General features: G+C 35.3%; 1 long non-coding RNA gene across 1 annotated transcript in view; it reads right to left on the bottom strand.

The window, feature by feature from the left end:
* LOC101900233 (uncharacterized) overlaps positions 1-27,854 on the bottom strand; it is a 329,862-nt gene that overhangs the window by 200,593 nt on the left and 101,415 nt on the right. The window contains exon 6 of the long non-coding RNA XR_009342681.1: positions 7,194-7,221. This is a non-coding gene — a long non-coding RNA (uncharacterized LOC101900233). The remainder of the gene's footprint in view (positions 1-7,193; positions 7,222-27,854) is intronic.

The raw sequence follows: 27,854 nt of genomic DNA, 5'->3' as shown, positions 1-27,854 counted from the left end.
TTCCCGAAAAGCAAAGAATATCGCAGCATCTTACGCCACACATGTTGCTGTTCCTACTCTGGATTGTGCATCGTTCTTTTAATTCAATGACAAAGAACTCCGAGGTAAAACGGATAAGATAGTAGAATTTATGAATCGGAGGCATATTTAGATCGCAGAGGTGCAGGAAACCAAGCTCAATGAAAATTGCAGCCTACAACGTTGTTATGGTTATAACATATTGAGGAAGGATCCCACCAGAAGTGGAGGTGGGGAATTAGAGTTCATGTCAAAGAATTCTGTTTCAGTACAGACCTATTTCGCTTGAGTTGTCTCTAGTAACAAGGTATGTAGGGGCTTACTGAGCATATCCCGCCTATTTATTGCTTTAAACCGCGTTATTTGCCAGATATTAGCCCATTTTTGGTAATCAATAACCGCCTAGTACTTAATGCCAGTCATGAGTTGTGGCAGTCCGCCCTAGGAGGGGATCAGCGATGGCAGAAAAGAATGACAGCTCCACATTCCGCACAGTAAACGAGAATGAGGAGAGTGTCACTGTTGGCCGAAATATTAATAGTGACACCCGGTCTGATAAATGACGTGAGTTGGCAAACTGTCTTTTATATTGGCTCAGACCATCTCTCGATAATCGTTTAAATAAGCAGGTGACCCGATTTCATAAACTCTCTCACAACCTCTGAACGCCAGACTTCCCATAACCATGCCCAAGCTCACTGGCCAGAATTTAGAGAGTTCACTAAACATCGCTTCAGAGAACGGCCCAACCCTTCTCATGTTCGGGTAGTAGAAGGGATTTTCCGAGACATAATCGCAGCAGCAAATGAGCGTGACGATCTCCGTCGTACAAACCTTAATGATCCTAGAATCAGGGACTTGAGAGTGGAAGTCAAACGGTTTTTACAGGAGCATAATAGGAAAAAAGTGTCTAGACCATCCGAAGTCTGGTCTGCGGAGATGAGAAAACAGCTGAATGTGCAGGTCGAGGGAAATATAATACCGACCAGGAATTACCCCAAGATCCTAGGGGTAACATGTAACAGCATGTTCAAGTCATCCGTCCAAGCCACAGCTATCTGCGGCAGGATGAGAAGTAGAAACAAGATCCTCAAGGCTATAGCCGGCAGCACATGGGGTGCAGACAAGAAAACCTTGTTGATTCCTTAAAACGCGATAGATCGGTCTGTGGTCACCTGCGCGGCTTGCCAGAATGCTGCCCTGAGAACTGCGACGTGGTTCCTCCTCATGATACCAGGAGACCATCTACATGAGGGGGCGAAAGTCCTTCCTGCTTTCGTTGCAGTACCTGTTTGGGTTTTTACGTGGGAGTCATCCATCATATGGTGGATCAACTGCCCTGAGAACTGCGACAGGGTACCTCCTCATGTTTCCAGGGGACCAACTACATGAAGAGGCGGAAGTCCTTCCCTTACGTCAGTATAACCAATTGCTTTCCTTGCAGTACCTACGTTGGGTGTTATCGTGGGAGTCATCCCAACCATCATATGGTAGATCAACTCCCCCCAGCCGGGCGTGTCAGGAAGGACATACATGATATAGAGAGGGAGGTCCAACGCTATAAGATAGATCCTCTAGATCACTAATCATATCAGGCAGGTTTAAGTGGCATTCATACTGATGGAGTCACAGATGCCATCAGCAATTACAGGATGATTACCGTCTTTGTAGTCCACCTCCCATCCATTGCAGCTGAAGAACGACAGCTGCCTAGACAATCCAGTTAAGTTTTGGCTCAATTACGATCAGGATGGTGCAGTCGTCTCAGTTCATATTGGACACGTATTGATGAAGATGTGCGTGACATCTGCCCAGTGTGTGATACAGGCTTGCTCACAAGACTACACCGCTTTAATTAGACTGCCAAACCTACCCAACTCACCTTAGAAGATCTCTGGTTAGAGCCCATTAAGGTAGCCGAATTTTTTAAACCGGGAGCTCGAACCAGATTAGCAGTATCAAACATCTGCATGTACTACTGGTACAAAAACAACTAACACTTTCAAACTTGTTCATTATCCGATCACATTTGGATCCTTTATTTTGCCTTTAACATTTAACTCCATTTCCTTGAAACTACTCTAAATTATGTTCTCCGCTATATTTCCTCACATCAGGTGTATATTAAATATACATTTAAGTGATATCCTTTGAATTATTGTAGGCACACGCACACACTCACATACAAAGCTATAGCATTTGATGAACACTAAATGAAACGCCAGAGTGTGACACAAAACTAGTGCAGGCACATAAAACTTAAATCAATAAAATACCGGTAATTTTGTGGAAGCGAAAAATCTGTCTACATGCATACACACACACACTCACCAATACACGTGAGTGTATTAACCCATTTGAAAAAGGAGTGTGTGCTGTGGCGTAGTGTGTGTCAGTGTGAGTGTTTGTTACGGATAAACATGGAAATGGCTTATTTTAATGCACAAATACCAAAAACAGACATCTAGGCAACCGAGCAAGCAGCCGGTCAGGTCCAAAAATTATTTGCTTTCAGGTGTATTATACCCATATGTTTGTGTCGCAAAGTGGTGTTGGTATAAAAGCTTATTTGAATAAGCAAATGTACACACTTACATGCAGACTCAAACACACACACTCACACATGTTCCATTGCATGCACACTCATATTTAAAAGGTAGCCATAATAATATATAAATAAATAGATATATGTATGTATTTGTAAATTTATATGGATGTTGTGTCGTTGCCAAACATATCCTATACCACAATAACAACAACAACACCAACAATGTGAATAAAATAAACATTCATCTACTTTTAAATTTAAATAGTATTTCGTTGCAATTGCGATTTTCTGGCCATATGGGGCCACGCGAGCCACAAAATGCTTATATTATTGGCATGTTGTTCTTGTTGTTGTTCTCATGCTGCTGCATTTAAAAATACATGCGGCCAGCCAATAAAACCCGCATCCATGTTCCACGATAATAAATTTTAATGAGTTTTTCGCAAATAATAAAGAAAAATCATCAAAATAAATGGTATATTATTTTTCGAATAATATTTGATGTTGTTATCGACAACACGCTCTCAGCGTGTATGTGTGTTCGGTTCAATCATTAATTAGTTGAGTAGTTTATCAGAAAATAAATATGAGACGGAGGCTAATCACTGAAATTGATTATTTTGATAGCTTAAAACGTGGATAATTTTATAAATTGTTTCAAAACTTTTTTTTTATGAGTAAATAGTAAGGGAAAATCAAAATCGGGCGTACCGGCCCTACATCACTCTATCTCTGTACATAAATGGAATAATGAATCTGAAAAGAATTAAAACAAGAACAAATACATTAAAAAATTAATACCCTCCATGTCTGGGTATAGGAAAGATTTTTATATAAAAGTATCTGAATTAAAACGTATTCCACTTTAAACTGCAAATACCAGTTTGAATAATGCAATTAAACTTATCAAAAAAACATAAAGTGAGTGAGACCGATATAGGGGGCCATACCAAAGCGGGAACCTCTATCGACACTTTTATACTTCAAGGATTGTCTTCTATTAAATCTTCTAAAATACCAAATTTAAAAAAAAATTTGTGGGTAAATGTGACTAGGATTTTCAAAATATCGAATATCGATAGGTATGGTTATATGTGCGCTATAGGAAAACATGGAACTAAATATTCAATGTACTGCCACCGGAGCAAAAATCCATTATGAACTACAAATAAAAAAAAATTATACAAATCCGTGTGAAAAAATGTGGCATAAATCATCAAAATATCGGCATGTACCGTTATATGGGGGCTATAGCAAAACGTGTGCCTATACATACAAAGTTTCGCTATACGAGTTAGAACCCATTACAAACTGCAAATATAAATTTTTATACAAATCCGTGGGAATATGTGGAAAAATCATCAAAATACTGGCAGGTACCATTATATGGGGCCATACCACAACGTGGACCTATACATAAAATTTTTAGGCACACGAGCTAGAAACCATTATGCCCTATAAATACCTATTGTTAGACAAATCCGAAAAGAAATGCGGCAAAAATCATCAAAATGCCGAATATCGAGATGTACTGTTTTATGGGGATATACCAAAACGTGGACCTTCATATACAATGTTTTGCCACCGTAGTTAGAACCCATTATGACCCAACAAAAGTCAATTTTTAGACAAATTCGTAAGAAATTGTGGCAGAAATCATCAAAACATCGAGTATCGGAAGGTACCGTTATATGGGGGGCTATCCCAAAACGTGGACCGACATATCTCATTTTCAATACTAATCATCCTAGACCCAATGAAAACTACTGTGCAATATTTTTAAAGCTCTACATCTAATAATGCGAGCTGTATCGTAATTTCAACAGACAGACAGGCGGATAGACAGACGGACATAGTTAAACAGACTTAGAATTTTATGCTGATCACGAATATATACAGGGTTGCCCATATTCGACGGACCTTTAGGCCCTTTGGGCCCATTCCAATCGACGAGGCTTGTCCGCAGGCAACATTCTTTGCGTCAATTAAATTTTGTACGGGAACAAATGCAAATCAATGCGAATAATCCGTTGTAAATGTAAAGTGGACCGAGCCAGCTGCTGAGATCGGCGTTTTTGGGATGTTCTTGGGGACCTTTCAACATTGGCTCGTACGGCAGCGATATTCTCGGCCGATCGCCTTGGTCGACTTTTATATGGCCTCATCGGATTAGAAAGAGCCTAACCAGTCGAAAATTTTTCGTATAAACGCTTAATGGTGTTCTTAGAAGGCGCAATTCTCACATTTTTTAATGTTTTAAAAGCACGTTGAGTTTTCACAATTGACTTCTTCTGTTGACTGTAAATTTCAACTATTTCAGAGCGCTCGCGTGGCGTGTATTGGTTCATGGTAAAAATCTGCTTGGACTGACGCTTCAAACGCGGTATGTCATTAAGCGATGTGACATCTCTGTCAAAAGTTATGGCGTTGCCAGATGGGTCCGTCGAATATGGGCAACCCTGTATATATACTTTATGGGGTCTATGACGGAATGAAAAATTTAATATACTCTCCTTTCAAAGGTGGAGGGTATAAAAATACATGTCATTCTATCGAGATATAAAAAACTCAATTTCAATTTGGTTTACGACGAGACAGGCTTGATACTGCAGGGAGCTTGCCTAAGCGAAGCCAAAGAATCCTTATATGGGAATTCCTCTTGAACAGGCTCTCATTAAGTTGAGCGACGGGTAATTCATAATACATAGAGGCATCGGCTCGTTCTTCTACAGTAGTCTTGGCTTGTCGTCCCACAAGAGCTTCGGCTAGTTGTATCATTAATTAATTAGAGGTAGTCATAAACCGTAAGTCTAGCTAGAATAGTTTCCTAGTCATTGTAAATGGCCTAAACAGCTAAGCTCGGACACATCCACAATAAGCTGCTGTACCCGAACGAGTTTGGATCCATATTATATGACAGAAAATACTCATATGAAGATGCGAACCACTTTCGTTTCGTTTTAGACAACCTAGACATCTTCTCATGAATATCTAATATCCGACGACCATCTATCAAAGTTCTCGATTACCTTCAAATGGTCAGTATCCCGATATCCTATATTAACAAGAACACTGACATCCAGCCTTTGACAACAGTATGCCTTTGAACTCACACTTCACCAACAACGCGAGTATCTATTGTGAATAAGCCGACATCACTGCATCATAGTTTCCGATTATCTAAAAATATCCCTCTGAATATCAACCCTAGAATCATAGATTGCCTACGATATTCGAATCGCGATCACCAATACAACTCTATTTTGAAATTTCAAGTATCTCCGAAATTATTTCGCCATCCTAGATATTTTATACATATTATCGCTTTTGACCGCTTGTAAATTGCAATTTTGTATGTAAATCAATAAAACATATGATTTAGAAAGGGAGAAATCTAATTTTCTTATTTTCATAAGTTTTAGTGGGTCCTTATGAAGACCCTGACTACAGCTGAGCTTACCTCAGCCGACGAGAAAACCATGTTACGAACAGATCTTTTATGACCTAAACCATACGAAAATATGACATTAAGTACAGATTTTTCGGATTTTAACAATGACAACTAAATTTCAACAAACCATGTCGGAAGATCTGGTTTATATTATGAAAATAACGAAATCGGGAGTTATCGTTAGATGGGTGAGTAGGTATCTAGGAGGATGTGGTGCATATATTTTAACCCATACACCATTTTGAATGCAATTTCTTTAAAAAAAAAAGATACCAGAAAGAGTGGCCAGCTATATCTCATGTTTGCATCACATATTGTGTTGATTGAAATATCGGGAGGTGCGAAGTATGAAAAGAATCGAAAACGTATTTCACATTTTATGACCAATATTGTTAATCAAAGATTTATCTCTTTGTTGGGGACGTACCAGGAGGAGTGTGCGGATGTTGTTCATTCTAGAACCTGAAATTTATTTGATACAAATATTAGGATTTGCAAACATGGAGCAAAATTATCCTCTCAGTTCTTATGAGGTAAATTATTTTCTTTTAAAATGTTGACTTTTTGTGTAGGTGGTTCAAGAAGGTGTGAACCAATATTGCCCATCTCTGACCTCAATCTAAGAGTGATAACAATATTACGATGTACCAAGTTTGGACCAACTCGGATACTTCCTTCAAGAGTTTTGGTTTGCAAAACGAGAAACGGATTTCATCTAAAAAAAGCTAGGGTGTGAGACCATAATATCATTTTTGCAAAGATTAGATCCACTAACCTCTGCGGACGATAAACAACACCAAACAACCGAATATATAGGTTTCTCAAAATATCATCAGGGAATCCCGAGCTCCAGTTCGACATTTTGCTTGCTTATGCAGTCACCGATGAAATAACAGGCCTCATCAATATTCTTTAGTCTTGCAGACTAGGGATGAAATTTTTTTTTAAAAACTTCAATCCCAGCTACCGAAATGCAGGACAATTAAATATAAGAGCACTTGTTGGAATACTCATCATTCTCTCAATAAAATCATATAATTAAATATGCCAATAAGTGAAAATAATTAATAATTATAAAAAATAAAAATAATTAAAATTAATTATTTATTCCCAAAGGGAAGCCTCCTTTGAGCTTGTTTTCATTGTTTAAATTAATTTTACATATATATAGCTTACCTTCACAGTTGTTAATGGTAGAAAAAATCTGAAAATATAAAGAAAAAATAAATTGAATGAATAATTGAATAATTTTAAAAAATATTAAAATCTGTTTTTTTATCATTTACATATATGTTAAAAAGAAATACGAAACTTATAGGAGGTATGCATCGTAAACATAAAAAAGGATGTGATTATTTTCCCATTTTGTTGTCCTCAAGCTAATTTTCTTCGACTTCCTTGACAAAAAAAAAAAAAAACATCAAGTTAAGTTTTTGTGTCCGCATAATTAGATAAGTTCCTCTATTCGTTAAGTTCCAATCTATTCTTGATGAAGCAAACTTTGAAAACTACCTAAGGTTAAATGGAAATTGAAATATGCCATGGCTAAGGCTGGAGTCTTTGAATTTAGCCTCAGCACACACACACACACTCAAACACATATCAACCAATTATAGAAGGAATACAAACAAGTTTTGATAGAATTTTAATCAGACATTATGTGCTCATTAAAACTGTCCTTAGTTTTAGAATAAACTTTCAATCTTCCTGTCAGTCACCAACGCCCGAGAAAAGGGTGTGCGGATGGGCGATTCGAACAAGAGATTGCCGCTGAAGCCTTTTGCCATGCCAAAGAAAAACAACCAAAACGGAAGTTGTGAACAAAGGCTAACAAGCTAGAATGTGTGCTTCAATGATACAAAAGAAGTTGAACATCCGGTAATATTATGACACACCCACACACACAGAAGCATACAACAGTACACATTGTTAAGGATAACCATAAAATAACAATATAAAACAGTGGTAAGGCTAGGCAGTTCGTCTTTTGTGTACTTTGTCCAACAATATGTCATTTGCATATTCCAAGTAGAAGAAAATTTTAAATTTTAATTTCGAAACTTAACCGAAAACTTAGAATTTTTGTTCTCTCCAAAAAAAAGTTATTGGAAATATAATTTTATGATAGTTTACACACTCGTGAGCATTAGCATATATAGCATAATAAGCTTTTTATAATTACAAAGTGAAGACAAATGTTGTTAAGAAAGTTAAAGTTTCTAGGACGTCACAAGCAGACTTTTTGGTTCTAAAATTTAGAAATTTAAAAATTGCCTCATTTTGATTCCGGTTCTTTTGCTTTGAGACCTCCTCGATCAGAAATATTTTATCATTCATATTTGAACATCCTGAGAGGTTATATAATCCATTACCAACAATTTGGTAGTATATACATCGTATGAAGTGCTCATTTTAAAACAAGGAGTTGGGATAGTGCTTTGTAAGAAGTTACCCGTACATAATAAGACCAGAATTCGAAATAGAAGTTTATAAAAAATTTGGGATTATTTGGGTTGATCCATATATTTGAATTTCACACTTATACAGGAGTATTGGGACGTTCCAATTTTGAAAAAAGTCCGAGAGTTATTACTGTTCAAAATTTGGAACTGCGTGGGGAAGGGCAAGGATGTGTAAGCCAATATGGCCACCTCAGCCTTTTCTAAATATTATAATGAGACGGAAGGGGTTGTAACCGAAGAAGTAGATCGAAAAAATTTCACTTTCTCACCCGCAGAGGCAAAACAAATTTCAAAAAAAAAAAAAAAAAAAGTAATAAATAAATAAAAAAATAAGTAGTCCTGAAAAGTCAAAAGTTGGGCTACTTGATACACTAACCCTATTTATTTTCACTACAGCTACCTGAAACAAATAAATCTTCATTTTAAACATTTATGTGATGTAGATTTTACTATCAATGTTTATGTTTTAGACCACTTATAATTTGAAAACAAATACAACTAACATCCAAATCGATTTCCACAATGGATGGAGGCATTTGTATCCCTCGACTTTGAGAACGTTTATACGTTTACATATATTTCTAACCTATATCTGATAGATTTTTAGACATCTGGGGCACAATAAGCGTAATATCGGATAAAGAAATGTATGGGAGCTCAATACAAATGCTTCATCTGAGAGCAGAAACCAAATATGGTGAGGAACTTAAATTCACAATCGGATGAAACGTATATAAGAATCTATGCCTATATCTGAATAAATTTTCACCAAATTCGCCACACTTTCCTCCATTCAATTCGTGGTGGTGGCTTAAGTGGTTACTTGGCGCATCAAAAACTTGAAATCGGATAAAGATACATGTATAAGTTCTGTCCAAATCTTAAAAGATCTGACTAGGGTTGTCAAAATACAGAATATCGGTGGGTATTGTTATATATATGCGCTATAGGAAACTCGGAACTTAATATTCTATGTTCTGCCACCGGAGCCACAACCCATTATGAACTACAAATAGCAATATCGAGAAACACCGAATATCGAGAGATACTGTTATGTGGGGGGTATACCAAATCGTGGACCTATATACACTATATTCTGCCACAGGAGCTAGAATCCATTACGACCTACAAGTACCAATTTTTGGAAAAATGTGGCTAAAAATCATCAAAATACCGAAAATCGGGAGGTATCGTTAAATGGGGACTATTCCAAAATGTGGATCGATATATATCATTTTTAATACCAACCATCCTAAATACAATACAAATGATTCTGCAATTCTGAGCCTCTACGTCAAATACATACTGAAAAATAAATGAAACTTTATTTGTTGCGATAGTATGATTCATACAACTTTATGTTTCAAGACTGATTCATACAAATGTTGAACGCGACTGCACTTTAAATGTTCCACCCGCGTAGTCCAATTTTGGTATACTCGTGCCAATATTTCGGCCGATATCTCACGAATAAATGCTTCGGTGTTGTCCTCCCAGGCTTCAATTCAAGCGGGCTCGTCTCATTACTTTCTGTCATTAATTTCAATTTTTTTCTGGTTAAATGCATTACAAGCGTAATCGATATTTTAAAGTAATGATGTAAGAAATAAAAAAATATGCCACGAGTCACACTTATATATTTTAAGACTCCGACTACATTTTAAGACTCCGATGGTGAAAGTGGCTCAACATTAAAATGTCCACCTTGGACTAACCATTTCCTGTTCCAAATTTGACCAGAATTTTGTTATTTTTTAACAACCACCTAAAGAAAAGTTAAATGGAAACTAATTATTCATTATGAGATAGTTTTTCGGAATAATTAAAATTAGCAATTAAAAAATCTAATACAGCGATAAAAATCAAAAAAAAAAAATCGAATGTGTGGGCTACAGGCAAACGTGCACCTGTACAAACAAAGATATGACGCCGGAACTCATTACGAACTATAAATAACTAACAACTTCCATAGAAAAATACATAAGAATTTCTGTAAAAATGTTCAGAAGTGTGCAATTAGCAAATAATTCTGCATCATTCATTCTGCGATAAACTCATTGGTTCCATTTTTTCTACGGACTGTCAAAATTTTGGGATCAATACTAATCATCCTAGACACAATGCCTATTATACCAAATAATGTAAGCCTTTTTTTGGTTTCAATAGACTGACCGACTAACATCACCAAATCCATGGTAAATAATTCCAAGATTATTCTTAATAAACCAAGATAATCAAAAAAATAATAAAACACAACCTTAAGCGGTTCGTGATCTAAACTTTAAAATATTTTCTTCCACACTTGCTAAATGACGTAAGAAACACTAAGGCATGTCACTGACGGTATTTAGTTTCAATTAATGAAACTATATAGGCCCCATATGTTTTTAGTCTCAAAACTACCCAACAATTTTTATTATAAATATGAACCAAAATTTGAAACTTTTACAACTATTATCCATTAACAATTTAAATTTAAAAAATTATACTTCATTATAAAACAATTTCCCTGACGAATATTTATTCGAAAATTCTATTTCAGAATATTAAGGAATACTAAAATACTTATTGTTCAAGTCTCTTGAGTTCCATGTGTTAGGTATAAGTAACCTGGAAAGTATGAGCAACGTGTGTTGCATACATTATACGCACCCATGTCCATAGCTGTTATTTATGTTCGCATCAGACATTAACACATCCCCACAACGTTAATGAGTATTTCTGCAAGCTACATGTCAACGAACAATTTGACATAAAAAACAAAAAGTATACAAAACTTATAGATTCACAAACAAAGAAACAAAACTTCTCTGAATGTCTGGACATCTGATTAATTTCTCAACTTAGCAACCGACAATACAAATACATATGAAATGTTAACACGATTTTTGTTTTGTTGTCTGTGTTTTTTTTTCTCATGTTTTCCTTTACAAATGTCTGCAAATTTAGATAAAGACCACATATCCGTTAATACCAATCCCTCTCGCAGGCAACGAAATAGAAAAAACAAAGTACTGTGGTCATTGTCTAACAAACATTCAAATGGGGATTTTCTCAGTTGAGTTTTTCTCTATTCTTACAACAACAGAAACATGCATTGAAATGGTGGGAATGACCACCACACAAACATATATATACATATACTCCCAGAAAATGCCATCATGCATGATGATGACGATGGTTGTGGCATTTGTGACTGTCCTTTTTTTTAGTCTCCAGCCTACCATGACAGTGTGCTAATTAGAAGACTGTGTTTTTGTGGCCACAGCAGAAACGAAAAAAAAAAAAAAACAAAAAAAGGAACAAAAACAACAGCAACGCCAAACCACAAAATGAAATGAAACGAAAAAATGGATTCCATCTAACAGTAGTCTAGAAAAATGTGGCCGACGACGAGGAAAACTACGACTTTGAAAACTAAATGACAAAAACACTGACCAGGACGACAATGGCGTTAAAATATGTGTTGTGTGGGTGGAAATCAGAGGAAGGGGGGAGGAGTGAAAAAAAAACTAAATGATTTTTACATGTTGCTAATACAAAATCGCTTTGTATGCCGCAAAGTGTGCTGAATACATGTATTTATGCCACAGTCCATTTGCATTTTAGTACTTTAGTCCGAGCAGTGTCCAGCGGTTTTATCCTTTTTTTTGTGCTTTTACTAATCATTATCGTATGATTATTTATTTGCTGCATTGTCATACAGCTATTAATCATAGATATTTGAAAAGAACAAAAAAAAAAAAAAAAATGGAAAAACTTTATGTAAAACATGAAAAAACAATTGGTCACTTTGTTTTCCTTTATCCCATTTCGTGTAATGTTGTGTTTGTTTAAATTGCTCCTTTGTCGGCACAGGATATTTCATCTCGCTAAAGAATCTAAATAAATGAACTATTTTGAAATAACTATAAAAATATAATATACATAGTTTTTACAGAGTAGGATAAACTTTTGTACAAGCATGGTATTAAGAGAAGGAGAGAGAGAGAGAGGGGAAGGAAATACTCTTTTCTTTGACGATTTTCTTTTGTGTTGGAAATTAGGTATTGAATTTAATTTAAATGTGAACCGATAAAACAAATTCAAAGTTTCAATATCACTTGTTTTTGTACAAAAGACTATCTGCATTTTATTTGATTTCACAGGAAATGCACACCTAGGTTTAAAGTCTACACGCATATAGATGCATATAGACGGACAAACGGACTTTTTTATGGATTCAGGAAGTTTCTATATAAATCATCACAAGGAAAAATGGCTCTAGACATTATTCCATCGGGTCCGCCAAAATCATTTTCTGCAGATTTTTGCCTTTTGACAAGAACGAACGTATCTCTCACGATATACCTAATCTTAAAGAATCATTCCAAATAGCAAAGAAGGCTTTCTATTTTTCGAATGTTAGGATTTATAAATATCGTATTCATTTCCAGTCCTAATGAATCTGAAACAATTTAAAAAAAAAAAATATGTTGCCTAGAAGAATATCTCATGTGTGTTTGCAACCCATTAATGCATTTATGTGTATTTTTGCTCGAAATAATGACTTATATGAATTTAATTTTATTGCCCTACATTTTGGTTCTATTAGGATTTTAAAACAAGTTTGGAATATTTCGAAACTTGTATTTATTTTCTCCATATTTCCGAAGTCTGGCAGTATACGACAAAATCAAACAAACAAAATCAGCATCTAACTTAATTCATAGATGCCCTCTTCATGAATTTTTCTGATTTCGCCTATTAAATTATTATGTAGTAGTCTTTTTTTACACCCTCCACCATAGTATGGCGGAGTTTGTCATTCCGTTTTTAACAACTCGAAAAATACATTTTAGACCCCACAAAATATATATATTCTTGATCAGCATACAATTCTATGCAAAGTCCTTCCGTCTGTCCGTCTATCCAGCTGCGGATATCATTCTAGCTTCCGAACGAAATGAAGTAAGTTGACAAAAATTTACCAAAATGTGTATTATGTCTGCAGGACTTTTGGTATTGAAAATGGGCCATGTGGGTCCACGTCTTCGTATAGCCCCCATATAACGGTTCCTCCCGATACGCGGTATTTTGATGATTTTAGCGACATTATTTACCGGAATTGTTTCAAATTTGGTAGTTGAAGTTCGTAATGGATACTACAGCTTAACACAGAAAATGAGCCATGTAGGTCCACGTCTTCTTATAGCTCCCATATAACGGTACCTCCCAATATTGGTTATTTTGATGATTTTAGAGACATTATTTATCGGAACTACTTAAAATTTGGTACTTTTTGTTGGTAATGAATTCTACAGCCTATGACAGACTATTGTCTGTGCAGGTCCACGTCTTCGTATAGCCCCCTTATAACGGTACCCTTCGAATATTTGGTATTTCCATGATTTTAGCGATATTATTTACCGGAATTGTTTCAAATTTTGCATTTGAAGTTCGTTATGGATACTACAGCCTATGGCAGAAAATTGTCTGTGCAGGTTAACGTCTACGTATAGCCCCATATAACGGTACACCCGATATTCAATATTTTGATGATTTTAGTGGCATTATTTACCGAAATAATTTCAAATTCTGTATTTGTAGGTTATAATGGATACTAAAGCCTATGCCAGAAAATTGTCTGCGCAGGTCCACGTTTTACAACCCTATATTTAGTATTTTGATGATTTTATTATAAACAGATTATTATTCAAGTTTCGCATTTGAATATTGTAATAGATTATGACAAATTTGCCTATGCGGGTCCACGTCGCCGTATAGACCCCAAAATACGGCTACATTCGGTATTTTAAAGATTTTAACAAAATTTTTAACAGATTTTATTTTTTTGAAAATCGCCACATTTGAACCAAATGATGGAGGATATTCAAAGTTCGGCCAGGCCGAACTTATAGCTTTTTTACTTCTTGTTATTCATCCTACAAGTCATAATTACGTTAGTGGTTAGGATAAGGCAGGACCTTGTCATTATATTCTCAGCCATATGGCTACAGAGGGTATATACCATTTAATACGGCCAAAACGTGATTTTTTTTGAAATAACGGCTCAGACCCTATGTCTCTTTGGGCAACATTTATTTCAGGGAATTTGGAGTCAATCTAGCGATGTCCGTCCTACTGTCTTTGTGGCTGGCTGGTGCGCACGATAACTCTCGAAGGGAGTATTCGATTTGATCCAAACATGGTACATCGGAATAATACTGCCAAACTTTGAACGAGTTCGGAGATGGGCAATATCGGTCCACTGGTGCCTAATCCACAAAAGGTCAACATTTTCAAAAAAAAAAAAAAACATTTTACTGCACAAAAATAAAAAGGATAATACAATTTTGCTTAGTTTGCAAATCCTAGTATTTGCATCAGTGAGGGACGAATGTGGACCATATCGGTTCACTCCATCAAGTACATCCCCCACAAGGGGTAAACATTTTGAATAATTATGACTCTTATAAAATGTCACGTAAAAGACCGATTGTCTTCAAATTATAGATTAAAATATTTTTTATTAACCCAGGGTCTGGTGTGTATATGAAATATATCGGTGTACTTCTTCTGGTACCACCTTCACAACGGGTTAAAATTTTGAATATCCATGAAGACCATAAAATGCGAGATTAACATTCGATTCCATTCACACTTGGCATATCTTAATACTTCCTTCAACAAAAGATCTGATATAAAGATGGTAGAAATCGAACTATTCCTTCAGGTACCTCCCCAACAAAGGGTCAAAATTCTGAATAACCAAAACAATTATAAAATCCGAAATAAGCACCCGGTTCTCTTCATATTTTACACATCCCATTATATCTACAATTTCTGTTGTGAAGATGGAATGCATCGGTCCACTTCTTTTGCTACTTCCCCACAAAAAGGGGTCAAAATTTTAAATATCAATGAAGCTAATAAAAAGCGAATTTAACATCCTATTACATTCAGACTTGATATATCTCAATATTTCTATCAACACAATATCTATTGTAAAGATGGTAGAGATCGGACCATTCGATCTGGTACCTCCTCCACAAAGGGTCAACATTTTGAATAATAACGGTCATAAAATCCGATTCTCTTCAAATTTTACACATGCTATTATTTTTACTAACACAAGATCTGCTGTCAAAATGGGATATAGCGGCGCACTCCTTCTGGTACCTCCCCCACAAAGGGTTCAAGATTTTGAAAAACAAAACACTCAACGAAAGCGAAATAAGGATCTATCTAAATTTCATACATCTAACCATTTTGCCAACTTAATCTGTTGTGAAAATGATATATATCTATCTATCCCTTCGGGTACCCCACACAGAAAGGGTCACAATTTCCAATACTTATATCTGTAATAACTATGTAATTTATCGGAATTTATGATTTCGTATAAAATTGGATATAAATGTTCGATTTCCATTAAATTTTGCACACACCAATATAATTATCTGCATTAGTTGAAGTGGACTATTTCGGTCCGCTATGTCACGTAACCCATGCATATTTCCACATTTTCCAAAAATTTGCACAAATCTCATATAAAGTAAAGACGATGTAGTCCAAATGTTGTATAATTTATATTAGACTTAGGTTAGGTATGAATTGGAAATATTGGCCAACTGCTTCGGAACCTCCCCCACAAAGGGTCAACAGTTTGAATAATCATAACTCAAGGCTGGAGGTATACATCTGTCGACAAAACCGACTGATACTAATTGACTCGCTTAATTTGGTGTATTACACTTTGACAGCCAATTTAGCAGGGTACCGGTACCGACTGATACTATTTTACATTATTTTTTCGAAACGAGGTATACACTTACGAGGCAAATATTTTTATTAAAACTAAATTGAAATGAATTCATTGTAGTCTTTTGAATCTGACGACTTATAGAAGTTGATTTTCAATTTATGGGTCCAACCAAATAAAGCAGAAGATTAAGTTTGGACCGATCCATCCGATCCCAATATTAATTCCATTACTATTTCCTTTGATTTGGACTCTTCATCTGATACATAGCCTTCTTTCTCTCATATACCCAATATATGTATATACTATATACCAAAGTTTCCCAGACAACTAGTGTAGATGACAAGACCACAATTTTTTTGGTAAGGCACACCAAAGATCCCGACACTAACACAAAGGACACTACAATTCATCTACTAACATGGACTTACACATACGCTTAGAGAAAAGAGAACAGACCAGCTGTATACACTACTTGCTGCAAAAAACGTCAGGAAAAAATCAGCTTAGTAGGCATAAAAGTTGCCATAGAAGTTCATGTTTGTAACCTTCCGCTAGTGATAGGGTGTGTGGGAGTATTTCTTTCGTTTTTCATTTTCCCATGTCCACTGCATATGTCTATGTATGTTTGTATATTTTTTCTGTGTGCTGGTATTTGTCTGCACGTCATCGTATAATGTGACAAAAACAGTTTAGATTTTGTTTGGTCTTTTCTCGTTGTCCCTACTTTCACATTGTGGGGGTATAACCTTCAGCCTTGTGTTGCTTTTTCCATTCCAAGCAATTACGATTTAGTTGGTTTGCTTTGAGTTGTTGTTGTTGCAAGTTGTTGGTCGTGTCATGTTGTATATAAAATGAAAGATATTGTGGACATTTCAGTGTAGTCATGTTAAGTTGTTTGTACCACATATGAACACCATGTGGCAGAGAGCGAGGAAACTTATTTTTGATGTTGTAATCCTAGGTAAAGTAAACGGTAAAACTAATTTTGATTCTAATTTAGGAGACCCATCAAAAAAATACAGCGGTTTTTACTTTCTAATGTTTACCATTTTATGGAATAAGGGCGATTTCTATGATCTAAGTCTGTTAAGAACAAGATAAGGATATGGTAGATGGGTTAGAAACCTTTGGTCAGGTTCGGACAGAATGGACAGTATCAATCCACTTCTTCAGATTTATCCATAAAAAAAGATAGAACTTCACAATGATCTTAATTCTACTGCTGGGCAAAATAAATTCTAACAATATTCTGCTATATCCACTGCAAAGATAAATATTTTGAAAAATCACTTCTTAAGGCATAACAAATAGTTGAATGGAGTTCTGACCGAAACATTACCAAACCTCAGATGACTTAAAACATGTTTGGCAATTATCTTCTCAGTAATAAAACTTAATAGAATGTACAAAAGGGTTTCAAAAGTATTGAAAAAGGGTTTTTTATTTTTATTTTATTTATTAATTATTATTTTTTTTTTTTTTTGTATAATATCCAAAGTTTTTTTTTGGATTTTTTTGGAAATTCCTACTGAAATAGGTTCTTTTTATAGAAATTTCTTTTAAGGCTAGAATCCTGAAATTTTGTACCCAGAACACCATAGGTGCGAGGCTTGTGATAAGTTTGGCTTTAAAAATGCCTATTAAAACTTTTTTTGGAGCTAGAAGTATTGGATTCTGCATGTAGCTCAAGATAAGTGCGAAAAATTTGATAAGGTACGGTTCCGCACTAAAAAAAAAATGTGTTTGTGCCTTTCATATGCTTTAGGTATGAAATCAGAAAATTTTAAATGTAGACCTCTAACAGAGATGACATTGTTTTTTTTTAAATACGTACTAAGAAGGTACTTAAATTTGTAGAATATAAGAATGATCATGATAAAAAATGATCAAAATCACAATTTGTACTAGAAATTATCAGAGAAGTGGAGCTAAAAATCTTAAATTTAGCATATTTGTTACTATTAGGGGGAAGGTGTGATAGGCTGCAGTGTGTATAAACACTCGTACTAAGAAGTACTAAATAGTTTTTAGTCTTTCTCGACTAAAAACGAGGTTCTGGAGCAAATATTCTGTACTCTTTGATTTCGACAAATCAATTTTTGTGAAGGGCATGATTTAAGGTGTAGTTTTTAAGAATTAGTAGGGCAATAGTACAAACATTTTAACTGTTAAAAAAATAAAAAGGAGTTTTGCTAGAATTCTTAAATTAAGCGTGGGGTCACTTTTAGGGTGTAGGTGTGATAAACGACAGTGTACTAAAAATTTGTAGCAAAAAAGGATGTAAAACATGTTATTGTTACAAGACATGATGTATGGTAAAGTATATGTTGTACTTTTAGGGCTACAACGCCCATATTTGGATTGTAGATCTATCTGATCTATTTTTTAACAAAATTCAAATGTTCTTCGAAACTTGAGAAATATTTTAAAATATTATTATGTACTTGATTTCTAAACGATAAAGTGTTTGGCAAGTTTTGTTTGTTAAAAAAAAAATCTTACTAAATTGTAATTAAAAGCCCTTAGATCAGGGTAAGGCAGAGAGCCTCAAAAAATTTTGTGATTGTAGGTGTTTTGAAATAACAAAATATTGCAAGTGTTGGGTTCTAAAAGATTATTTGTATGAATTACAAACAGAATGATAAACATCGTATCTTGCTATTTTTCCTAAAATTGACTAAGACTGTACATGTCATTTCATAGAAATCGGGGGATATGAAAATATCTATTAATTTAGAAGGACAATTGATTTGTCGGTCAATATGAAATGAATTCCTACTCCTAACATGTGAATCCTTTTACAAATTCTGTCAAAAATAAATCAATCAAATATATATGCATCCTAACAGTTGTAATTTTTATAATTTCGGAAATATTTGTTTCAAATATGTAGTAAGATATATTTATATCATCCAATATTTCTTACGGTGTATTCATAAAAATATCCGACAGCACCTTCCTCATCGACTGCTCGAACAAAACTAAATATTCTCTCAAAACCAATTTGACAGAAAATTCAAAACAATTTATTTTTTACAATTGTGTTGGTGAACACACAGATATCCTAAGGGATACTCTTTGCCTTGCCTTGCCTTAGACTATTCAATGTATATGGGGAAAATTGAAATCCTGAAGCTAGGTAAGTCGTTTAAAGGGTTCTGCCTAAATGAGACTAAAACAATTAAAAAAGCTGTAAGTTCGGCCGGGCCGAAGTTTAAATTACCTGGTATGGTATGAATTTGACAATTTTCAAAAAAAAAAAATAATACCCGTTAAAAATTCTGTTAAAATCTTAAAAATACCGAATGTAGTCGTCTATACGACAGCGTGGACCCGCATAGGGAAATTTTGTCATAAGCCATTACAATATTCAAATGCGAAACTTGAAAAAAAAAAAAAATCGGTGAACAATGTCGCTAAAATCATCAAAAATCGAATATTGGGAGGTACCGTTATATGGGGGCTGCGCGAACACAGACAATTCTATGTACATTTGGTACAATTCCGGCGAATAATGTCGCTAAAATTATCAAAATACCGAATATCGGAAGGTACTGTTATATAAGGGCTAAGTCGTGGAACTGCACAGACAATGTTCCGTCGTAGTCTGTAATATCCGTTACGAACTTCAAATCCGAATCTGAAACAGTTCGCGTGAATAATATCGCTAAAATCATCAAAATACCGAATATCGAGAGGTGCTGTTATATGGGGGCTTTACGAAGGCGTGGATCTGCACGGACAATTTTCTGTCATAGGCTGTAGTCTCTATTACGAACTTCAAATACCGAATTTAAAATATTTCCGGTGAATAATGGCGCTTAAATCACCAAAATACCAAGAAAAGGGCCCTACCGCAATATTGGGGTTATACCAAAACGTGGACCTACATGATCCATTTCCAATATCAAAAGTCCTGCAGACATAATATACATTTGAGTCAAATTTTATCAACCTACTTCTTTTCGTTTGGAAGATAGAGTGATTTCCACAGGACGGTTTGGTAGAAGGTATAAAAATCCATTACAACAAAAACACGATTAACTTTGAAAAAAATTTGCTAGTAGAACTTAAGTCGAACTTGGATGATTTCTGGCGATTAATTTATATATGATTAATAGCAGTAAGTTCGGAATAATACTATTCGAAATAAATACTAACTTATAAAAAACAGCCTTGTTAGCCATAGTCCCCATCAAATATGCATGATAGGTGACATAGGTGTGATCACAAAGCTGATCTCTAAAGAGAAATAAAAAAAATATTTTCGTTTCTTATTTTATTGTGCATTTGTTTGTGACAGGCGAAAGGAAACGAGGTAGACCCATAGTTCCTTTTGATTATCTGAATAGAATCATATTCTGAGTCAATTTATCCATGTCCATCTGTCTGTCCTTCTGTCCGTTCTTCTGTCTGTCCATGTATTTTTTAAACAAAGTATAGGTCGCATTTATTGCCCCAATCCAGATGAAATTTTGCCCAATTGGAGATAATAGGTCAAAAATATCATATAGCTCCCGTATATACCTTCGTCCGATTTGCACTTTATTGTGCACCATGTATGTAATATTAGCCCAAATGGAATGGATATTGGTTATATTGGTTAGTTACGACCAAATTGAGCATAGAAACAAGTACGTCAAATTTGGTGAAAATCGGTTTAGATATAGCTATAGCTCCAATATGTTTAGTTCATCCAATTTGTTGTATGAAACTTTACTAAATATGCAAATGGGTGTAGGGTATCATGAAGTCGGCCGTTCAACTTTTAGACTTTCTTTACTGGGTTATCTTAACAAAGTTGTGATTATTTGGAAAAGAGCATGTGACATAACAAAGGTGAGAATTGGTAAGATAATTTCAGAATAATCTTGAATACTTCAAACTCATATTCAGATACACTTGAATAATCGAAATGACAATGTTATTTAACTTAAGTTCTAACAAGGAACTAACACAATCTCTGACAGCAATTTCCAACTAAAACTTATGGAACATATGTTTTATGGCGTCATTATAAGCCGGTACTAATAAGAATTTTCCTTTTTATGTTGGTCATCATTTGAGAGTAGAAAACAAACACAGAAGGAAAAACAGAAATGAAATAAAAAACACAAACTGAAGTGACTAGGGGTTTCCTTGTAGTTGACATATGAACAGCTATACTACTACACATGTAACGATTATGGTGGCCTCAATAATGGCAGTAGCCGTACCGAAACAAGAAAAACTTAAACGAAACCTATAACACAAACATACATTACCACTTCCGTACGGATGCGGAAACACGAGCGTCAGGTTAGGTCTGCTTATAGGAAGTGCATGTTAATATCAAAAAAAAAAAAAAAAAAAGAGAGAGAAAAACACACAAACCCCTGATGACATTATGGAGGGGAGTTTTGCCTTGATGAGAAATTTCCGAGGCCTAAAACGGTAACAGTAAAGCCAGAGCTGTGGGGTCGTCGTTTTAAATTACTAACAAGTATAAGTTGCTAAATTATCCTTGTGTCAGTATTGCCACTCATGGTGCTGGTGGTGAATGGCTGGCTGGGTGGCTGATGAAACCATGCTGAAAATCTTATCCTAATTTAACCACATTTTTTTCTTCGTTTCTTCTTTTTTCGTTAAAGGCACGAACTTTTCATTCCGTTTGCTCAACATACGTTGACAGTGGCAGTTAAGAGCAGCTGTTTTTTTTATCATTGCCCATTCCCCGTCGTTGTAAGCCATATCAACATTTTAATGTAATAGTTGTTTGGGTAGGTTGATGTTTTTCATTTTTTAGATTATTTTCTCTTTTTTTTCGGAAAATTTTCTATGATGTCGTCATTTTTATGAGCTTTCAACAGGAATGTTGTAATCGTGCACATTGAAATATTAAAAAAAAAATAGCAAAAAGAAAAAAAAAAACGAAATGTTCATTGGATTGTTGAGTGAAGAAGGCCACAAAAAACCCAAATGGAATGTCCGGCCTCTAAGGAGAGTCACAATGTAGAAATGTGTGCGCCCGTACAAAATACATCCTGTAGTCGTTTAAATGAAATGTCAAATAAAACTTAACTTAACCATTTTCTTTATTAAATTGTTGAGAAATGTCATGCAGGAGGGAAGAGGGGAATTTGAGATATGAAACAACTACCAGAAAACACGAAAATTGTAATAATGTAAATTCACCATAATGTTGTAGTTATGAAAATCGGTTAATTTCCTTTTCACATATAATCATCGTTTCGAAGGAAAGCAAGGTATGACATGGATGAAACTCATGAACAAAGGTTTAATTTTTTGGCATTTTACGATAATTTTAGGCAGATAAGAACGACATATGTTTCCTAAAATCAACTAATTCCTACAGGGAACCTACGACCTATTTCGAAATTGTAGAGATTTTATCCATTGTGATATAAATTGACAAACAAAAAGTTTGTTGTGGAAGGCTGTCATTTGGGGCCTATTGCAAATAGTAGACAGTTTTTGAAAATTTTTTTGAATTCGGCCAAATTACGGTTGTCGTTTCTAAAGTCATCAACGATGTTATGTGCAAGTTGCCATCGCTGTCGCTTCGATTCAAGAATGTTATTACGGTAAGACATAGAAGCGACATCAACAGTTTAGAAAAAAGTTGGCAACACTCCCTTGTTGTTGAAAAAAATATAAAAAAGGTTATTGTATTTTGAATATTAATTTCTTCTCTTTTGGAAAAAATAAAAAATATAATGGAAATAAATATAATAAATGCTTTACATCTCTTCAAGTTCAGTTGAGGATGAAGAGAAGAAGGTGTTAGTAGTGGACTTAACTCTAGTTTAGTAAAAACACTTCAATTTTTTTGGAATTTTCTTCCAGTGGTAGGAATTTTTATCCTGATTCCGGGAAACTATTTTTTTTTGTGAGGAGGGAGGGGCGACCCGAAAGTGAGGGTTCAAGAGCCGGGCTAGACCCGGATCCACTTACCCAATACCTACCCAACAAGTGGTCACTTGATGGCGTTATTTAAAGCGGTTCGGAAGTTATAGTCAAATTATCGATTTTTTAGAGCCGGATTTTTATAAATCCCCCAAAAAGTCAATTAAGGGCCCATTGGACCGACACTCTTACCTTTCCAACAAATAAGTGGATCCGGGTCTTAACCCGGATTTTCTGGGAATCATAGTAATAGTTCCCGGAATCGGGGAAAAATACCAAGCTCTGGAAAAAATTTCGAAAAAAATCTAAGAGTTTTTACTAAATTAGAGTTGTTTTAATTGGCCACAGCATTGAGGTTTTTAGCGCTAGGATCTTACTAGACCATTGTCGGAAATGACCTCAATTTTTCCAAATTATTTTGCTGTTGTTATTTTCATGGTCAAATAGAAAATGGGTAAAAAATATGAACGTCGACTGAAAAATACAACGTCGTCACAATTTTTTTACGGCGACTGATATTCTCTAAAATAGCAGAATTCCTAAAAGTTCAAGAACTTACACCGCAACAGTAAGAAAATAGGCTCATAAGAGCTAAAGAGTTGCTTCGCTTGGCCGAAAGTGGTGAACTGCCGAATTTGAAACAACAGAAAGAAAATAGGCTCATAAGAGCTAAAGAAAGAAAATAGGCTCATAAGAGCTAAAGAGTTGCTTCGCTTGGCCGAAAGTGGTGTACTGCCGAATTTGGGTTTCTCCGATGTAAAAAACAAAATGATCGTATTTACTTGCCAAAGATGTCAGCTGAAATTGTGCACCTTCCGTTGGCCACCAGAACTCAAGCGCCGGCCATGCTGATGGTGTGGGCCGCCACAACAGCCGATGGTCGCTCTCCGCTCGTATCAATCGACCGTGGCATCAGAATAAATACCTAATATTCGGTATTTATTCGCGAAAATATTCTGGAGGTTGTATTAATGCCTTGGGCACGCAAACATTTTGGCCACAGACCTTGGACATTCATACTGGACTCAGCACGTGCATCCAAAGAATGGTTACATAAAGAGGTCCCTCGCTTCATTTCCAGCGCACAATGGCCACCAAAATCTCCGGATACCAATCCGTTGGTCTATTGTGTCTGGAGTATTTTGGAAAGCAAGGTTCGCACTAGAAAAATCCAACTAAACTTATTCTAACATTTGATGCTATGCCTGACATGTTTTGCTTCCATTCAAAAAAAAATTAAAATTATTATTTGTCGCAGTTTTTTATTTCACCCTGTATATTGAAGTCAACATCTCACTTTTGGATTTTTGACTATTAAGAAAACATTTTATGTCGTTGTCAGGTGGTATATACCCGACACAGTCATCAAGATTTTGTTCTATTTTTTTTCTATTTCTATTTTCTAGTTCTATTTTTGTAGTTGCTATTATTGAGAAATTTCTTTAGTATATCTACAACGCAGGGACTTACGCAGCCTGGACGCCTATGAAGTAATTCGCCCGAAATCATGTAGAAGTTTTACCTAAATTTATGTAGTTTTTGCCAGCTACCAAAGGCATTGGTTTGATGTTAAAGTCCTTTGCAGACACACCTAAAAATCTTCATGCAGAACAGATTTTTGTCCTCTCTTCTTTATGCTACTCTATGAAGTGCGTAATGGTTTCCATATTAGCCTGTTTTATTATCGAGTGTTTTTTTAAGTAATGGGCTTTGTCGATCTAAAATGGCAAAGCATTATTTTTTGACTTACAGATGTTTGGTACCAAAGTTATTTTGAATCCGAATATGGGAATGGCCTGGTCTTTTAATAGAAAATAAAATCCATTACAACGATTTCCCTCGCATTTCAAATTTTTATCCTCCACACCCATCCAAGTGTGAATGTGTGAGTGAGCAGGATACAATTATCTGCATGTGCTGCAATTGTGATTCTGCGGAACATCGTTAACCGAACGAAATTGGACACTCACACACATTTGCCTTGCCATTACCCTTTGATTTCTTGCAAAGCTTGTAATTAAAATATTTCTATCGCTTAATTTTGAGTACATCAAGGAAACTTCACTTCAAATTTTCTTCGAAGAAAAATGTGTTTCCCATAAAAGACGTCATCATCATCATTATTATTATTATGTCTGACATAATTATGGCGGAGGCCATTATTAAAATGTGATTATCCTTTAAGGCATAATATTTATGTTTTAGCATATCCTCTAATTGAGAAGCCTCAAAAGAAGATGAAGACGACGTCGAAGAAGAAGTTATTATCCTTGATTTAATAATAATATGATGAGGAGAATGATGTGCCTGAAACATTTGTTGGATGAGACAGTCAGCCCGCCCGCCAGCGGCTGTCAGTTTATGTTAATGTTGTTCGGGAGCTGGGTGTTAAAAGCAGATAATCATTTAATGTTACAGCTCTCTTTATTTAATTAAGAATTCTTAATGGATTTAAGTGTAAATCTAAGCAAAATTTATGATTTCTGGAGATTTCGTGCTTTTCAAAAAGAAAAAAAAAAAATAGAAGAATGAAAAAATATGCTGCCAGGAAAAAAATCAGAAATTATTTTCCATCCGTTTTTATGGCAAATTCAGTAAAAAAGAAACTTAGTGGTATAGTCTCCATAGTATAAAGACTTTAAATATTTTGTTTCCTTTTTTACGATATTTGGAATATTTTAGCAAAAACCAAGGTAAACTTTACTATGTACGGGCACGAGCGTGTGGTGGGTTTACCTCACTTTTGAATTCATTTTCCAACCAAAAAATGAAGAAAGAAACTAAATGGAAGAAAAGAAGAATTAGAAACCAGTATAAAAGTGACAAGAAGAACTGGACGGAAAAGGAAACACAGTGCATGCACACTCACACCCGCCTACAACACCCACCCACACCAACTGATTTTCATATTTTTAGTCTGTAACTATTTTATAAGCATAAAGTCGTCCTTTCCTTTTGGCTTTAATGTTATTACATGGCGTGGAAAATATGCTCAATGTCCTTCAATAACAAAAAAAAAAATGAAGAAAGCGAAGAGGAAGATCGAAAATGAAAGAATGAACAAAATACCAGCGCCCAAACGACAACAACGATGAAGGTGCAAAAATATTGAAAGCAGCAAAAAGCCAACTTCAAAGAACGCCAGAACAACAAAAGTCATCATAAAGCGTCAATGTTAGTGTTCAAGGAGGTGATGTATGGCCTTTGCTCTTTAATGGAAATGGAAACAAGAATGGATGGTAGGTGGAGGGTTTTTTTCATGATTTTTATAACCTCCACCATTGTATGGAGGGTGTATCAAGTTTGTCATTTCTTTTGTAACACCTCGAAATATACATTTTAGACTCCACAAAGTATATATATTCTTGATCAGCATAAATAAAAAGCTATCTTTCGAACGAATTGAGATAGAAGGTTAAAATTTTGCACACATATTTTACTAGTAGGCAGGTTGAGTTCGTAAATGGACCATATAAGTCCACGTTTTCATATAACCCCCACATAAAGCCCCCTTCCAATATTCGGTATTTTGATGATTTTTGCGACAATATTCGTCTTCGTATAGCCCCCCCATATAGTACCACCCGATATTCGGTTCTTTATTGAATTTAGCGACATTATTCACCGCAATTGTTTCAAAGTTGGTATTTGGGGTTGCTGACGGATACTACAACCTATAACAGAAAATTGTCTGTGCAAGTCCACGTCTTCATATAGCCCCCATATAATGGTGCCTCCCGATATTCGGTACTTTGTTGATTTTAGCAACATTATTCACCAGAATTGTTTCAAATTTTATATTTGGAAATTGTAATGGATTCTACAGCCTATGACAGAAAATTGTATGTGCTGGTCCACGTCGTCGTATAGCCCCCATATAACGGTACCTTCCGATATTCGGTATTTTGATGATTTTAGCGACATTATTCACCAGAATTGTTTAAAATTTGGTAGTTGAAGTTCGTAACTGATACTACAGCCTATGACAGAAAATTGTCTTTGCAAGTTCACGTCTTAATATCGCCCCCTATAATAGTACCTCCCGATATTCAGTATTTTGATGATTTTAGCGACATTATTCACCGGAATTGTTTCAAATTTGGTATTTGAAGTTCGTAATGGATACTACAGCCTATGACAGAAAATTGCCTGTGCAGGTCCACGTCTTCGTATAACCCCCTTATAACAGTACCTCCCGATATTCAGTATTTTGATGATTTTAGCGACATAATTCAACGGAATTGTTTCAAATTTGGTATTTAAAGTTCGCAATGACAGAAAATTGTCTATGACAGAAAATTGTCTGTGCTGGTCCACGTCCTCGTATAGCCTCCATATAACGGTACCTTCCGATATTCGGTATTTCGATGATTTTAGCGACATTATTCACCAGAATTGTTTAAAATTTGGTATTTTAAGTTCGTAATGGATACTACAGCCTATGACAGAAAATTGTCTGTGCAGGTCCACGTCTTCGTATAACCCCCTTATAACAGTACCTCCCAATATTCGGTATTTCGATTATTTAAGCGACATTATTCAACGGAATTGTTTCAAATTTGGTATTTGAAGTTCGAAATGGACACTACAGCCTACGACGGAGAATTGTCTCTGCAGGCCCACGTCTTAATATAGCTCCCATATAACGGTACATCCCGATATTCGGTATTTTGCTGATTTTAGCGACATTATTCACCGGAATTGTTTCAAATTTGGTATTTG

This window comes from Musca domestica, unplaced genomic scaffold, assembly GCF_030504385.1.
Source record: "Musca domestica strain aabys unplaced genomic scaffold, Musca_domestica.polishedcontigs.V.1.1 31, whole genome shotgun sequence".
Taxonomy (NCBI): Eukaryota; Metazoa; Arthropoda; class Insecta; order Diptera; family Muscidae; genus Musca; species Musca domestica.
The sequence above is the reverse complement of the archived record's forward strand: the minus strand, read 5'-3'. Positions and strand labels throughout refer to the sequence as shown.